The sequence below is a fragment of the Limanda limanda genome, chromosome 3, assembly GCF_963576545.1.
Source record: "Limanda limanda chromosome 3, fLimLim1.1, whole genome shotgun sequence".
Classification (NCBI taxonomy): Eukaryota; Metazoa; Chordata; class Actinopteri; order Pleuronectiformes; family Pleuronectidae; genus Limanda; species Limanda limanda.
In genome coordinates, this window is record NC_083638.1 from 18,563,771 (window position 1) to 18,568,229 (window position 4,459).

The following is a 4,459-nucleotide window of genomic DNA, read 5'->3' on the forward strand; positions in this document are numbered from 1 at the left end:
TTATCTTTAATTTTTAACTTATGCACTTATAGTGATACTTCATCCACCAAAGTATAATATGTTTATTCAAATGTTGCTTCCCTCCCAGGAAATAATCAGATTCATGACGGTTACAATAGGTGAGACGAGTGACTAGTTTTAAATGTCAAATTATCTGAGGTGCTGTAATGTGCGCAAATCAAGACACGCCTTCATACGTAGGGACTGAGACAGCAGCCGTGTGGCTGATATAGATTCTGGAAACTATGAAACAGGCTGAGACACTGAGTGATTAACAGTAATGAAGTGGACTGTGGTTACAAAGAACTTGAAGAATCTCTTTACATGTTCTGTAGATCATTTTCCTCCTATGACAACTGTTCACTGTATCTTCTATTGTAAATGTTAGTAATTTAGGCAAAACGTAGCCTCTGTTCTTTGTGAAGGCTTAAATATTACACAGCATACTGAGGTCTGCAAAAACACCCACTTTAAAGTCGGATTTGTTGTGCTAGTTGTCAGTAAAGTGTTGATAATAATTATAAACAAATAGATAAATAACAATAATAATATTAATCTTTATTTATATAGAACTTCTCAAAACAAAGTTACAAAGGGCTTTACAAATAAATGACACAACTGTTCCAGAGCCTCTGAGCTCTTATTATTAAATGTTATTATATTATGATCATGATACATTTTTAAGAATTGAAGAATTGAAGAATTGAGTTGAATTAACTTGTTTTTATTTCTCTCTAACAGTTTAGTCTGTTTTCTTTCCCTCTGACCCTTTGATCGTGTTGACCCATCCTTGAGTCACGGCTTTACTTTCTCTTTCACGTTCCCTTATTTACTCAGCCATGGGGCAGGTCAAAGGTTCCCATTGAAGAAAAAATAGACAACATTTTAACTTCTCTCACTGAAAATATTATTTCTCTCAAAAATCTATTGCTGTAAATGTCCTGAAAATATGGTGCATGCACAGATAATAACACCGTACACATGGGTTTGTGTGATTTAACCCCTGGCAGTGTAGTTAAGCTTTAACATGACCTGGTTTGAACATTGTTGTGAGTTTCCACACTGAGGTCATCTACTGTCATTACTGAGCACATATCTGGACTGTACAGAGACAGAGAACACGCTCCCTGTTTCCCACATGTCGGCCTTCTGTTGCCTCCTTGTTGTAGACATTTCTTCCTACTGTAATAATGTAAATTGTTTAGTGTCGAGCGTGTTTTCAACTCTGATAGAATCACTGCAGCAAGAATACACCTTACAACAATTGGCTGCTAACTAAAAGACACATTTTCTAGCTTAAAATAGAACATTCTTGAAAGATCTTGTGATTGGAGAAAGATCTCTTCTCCCCACAGCTGTATCGTCTTGTGACTGGATTGAAAACCACCCTCCCGCTCAGTGACAGAAACAAAGGCTCTGTGGTCTATGTATGGAGTGTGGCCCAATCCTATGAACGAGGTCTGAAATCTCATGACTGCTCTTCTGAAATCACTGGTGATTCTTTTTTTTTCTAATTGCTCTATAACGCCTTCGCAGTGGTAAACTATTAATGAGGGAAACAGAAGAGATGTGATATTAACTGATAAGATCAATTATCCTCCAGGCTCCAACACACACTGTATCATAAAAATAACTGAGCAAATGTAAGGGTCAGTATCTGTTCTAATTAAATGTGGAATATTATGAATATCACATTCCAGGGCAATCCCTCAAACTGATGAAATTAAATGTTTCCCTGAGCATTTCCAATGTCAACCATGGTGGCGCTATAGAGCAAAAGTCAGATAATCACTAAAGATGATAAGAGTTATAACCTGGAGCTCATCAATGTCAGTACATGTTTTGGATCAATTCATCATATTGCTATTGTGGTATTTTGGTCTGGGCCAAACCGGTGGACAAAACCACATCGTTCAGATAAAATCCACCAAGGGAAATGTCCACTCTATTAAAGGCTCTAATTTTTATTGTGGGTCTTGAGGACTCAGGTTGGAAAATGGCACGATTCTCTAAAACAGTTTTATGGATCAATTGAATTAAGTTTTTAATTGTATGGCACAAAAGCACAAACTACATGATCTCTAGGCACTTTACAGAGAAAGACAGAGAACTTACAAAATTATGCCAACTTTAGACAGAGGTTGAGAAAAGTCAGAAATGTCAGTGTAAAGAGGTCAAACTGGAGGTGGTCGCCATGGGCGTTGCCTGGTTTGGGCATCTTCTTTAGCCCAGAATAATTTTCAGTTGTTATTTTATGTATTGTTTAAAATCTTCATTATAAAAGAAACTAAAACTGTCAAATAAATATAGTATAAATTACAATATTTCTCCCTGATATGTATCAGAGAAGTATGAAGTATAGCATAAAGTGGAACTACTGAAGAACAAGTGCTTACATGTTATGAGATGAAAAATAAATATTTGAAATTTACAGGCCTTTTTTGACATTGTGTAGTGTAAACTGTCCAGCCATCATGTGCCTGGATGGACAGGCTGTTCTTCTCTTAACTAGGGAACAAAAATACAATACAATAAGCAACAATAGGGGCAAAATATTGAAATCTACATTGGATAAACTTTGCGCCCCCCCCTGGATCTGTGCTCAGCCCCGGATGTTTTACAGTGCAGCTGACGCCCCTGGTGGGCACAGCACAAGTGTTTTTTCTTCATGAATCCAGATGAGGCATATTTTCCACAGAAGTGGAGAAACTGAGGAGGATCGTCCTCCCTCTACTTTCGGGATCAGCCTCCCATGACTTCAAGAGTCAATCTGATGAACCTGACTCCCCTCTGTTCTTTCATCATAATACACATTTTAGGGGTTTTTTCTGACAGGTTGTTGTTTTTTGTGGTTTTTGTGAAACACCCATTTCGTTTTTTCAGTCTCCTGATATTCTAATACAAAGATTCAAATGTTTCATGTAAGCATCTGATGTCAAATGTAATTCAAGCTGAACAGTCGAACAGTTTAAGACCTTCATGGAGCTGTTGTCCTTTACTGCAGAGCCTCATTGGGGACAGAGATGCATTGAAGCAGCGTCTTTGAACTCTTTTAATCCAACCAACCCTCAATTCACCCCCCAACACATACTCACGCACACACACACACAAACACACACACACACACACACACACACACACACACACACACAGACACACACACACACACTCCCCCCAACCCTCGCTCTCTTTCCATTATGTGCCAGTTCACACAGTGGAGAAAAGGACAAAACTTCTGGCCACGAGCCACTCACTGGGAACTGAGTGTGTGTGTTTGTGTGTGTGTGTGTGTGTGTGTGTGTGTGTGTGTGTGTGTGTGTGTGTGTGTGTGTGTGTGTGTGTGTGTGTGTGTGTGTGTGTGTGTGTGTGTGTGTGTGTGTGTGTGTGTGTGTGTGTGTGTGTGTGTGTGTGTGTGTGTGTGCCAGCTGGTTACATCTGGTTTAAGAGGCCACAGAGGGAGGCTGCCGGCTCCCACCTTTCAATATCAGTTACTAATCCCTGTTTCCCAGAAGTGTGCACTTGTGTGTGTGTTTGTGTGTGTGTGTGTGTGTGTACATGTATACTTGTACTCTCATCTTTGTGAGAACCATTTTGACCATATAGGACTTATGGGGTGAGGACATTTGGCCGGTCCTCACTTGCATTTAAGGCTAGGCATTTAGCTGTGGTGGTCAATGTTAGGGTAAAGGATTTGGGAATATATGCTGATGAGTGTCCTCATTTAGAGGTAAAACTGTGTGTGTGTGTGTGTTTGTGTATGGGTGTGTGTGTGTGTATGGGTGTGTGTGTGTGTATGGGTGTGTGTGTGTGTGTGTGTGTGTGTGTGTGTGTGTTCAGTGTCAGCTTCTCTGTCCTCTACATTCTCGCTGTGTGAAATTCATACATTTTAATTTTAAAAGTTTGTGATTAGTTGTTAAATTAGATGATTGTCATGGTGACAGCTTCTCTGTGCTTCTTGTTGAGTCTAATAATCTCAGTGTTATACCTTCCAACCTTTCCTCCTTACAGCACACCTGGTAATTCATCACATTTGAGCACCAGCAGGAGCACGAGCACGTTTGTTGCAGCGAGCACTGAGCCTGACCTTGGTTGTAATATTGAGAACAATCTACTACTTCTGTCTATCACATAAAATCCCAGACTTGTATGAATCACCTTAGTCATTAAAACTGTCTGGTCAGTGGAGCCTGTTCCAGCAGACATGGTCACCTGTTGTGGTAGAACAGGTTTTATTATTCATGCAGGTGAGGTTGGCTGGGTTCAGCTACAGGGAAGAGTTCACACACCACTGTGGGAGGAGCCAGATTCTTGATGGCCTTGCAGTGATTTTTTCATTAAGGACCAGCATGGTTAGTATTTGAAGTGCGTTGTGATGGGTGGGGGTCTGGATTTTAGTTGGGGTTGGAAGATGTCAGTCTTTACATGATGCTTTCTGTTTCCTTTAAATTGTGATTAATGT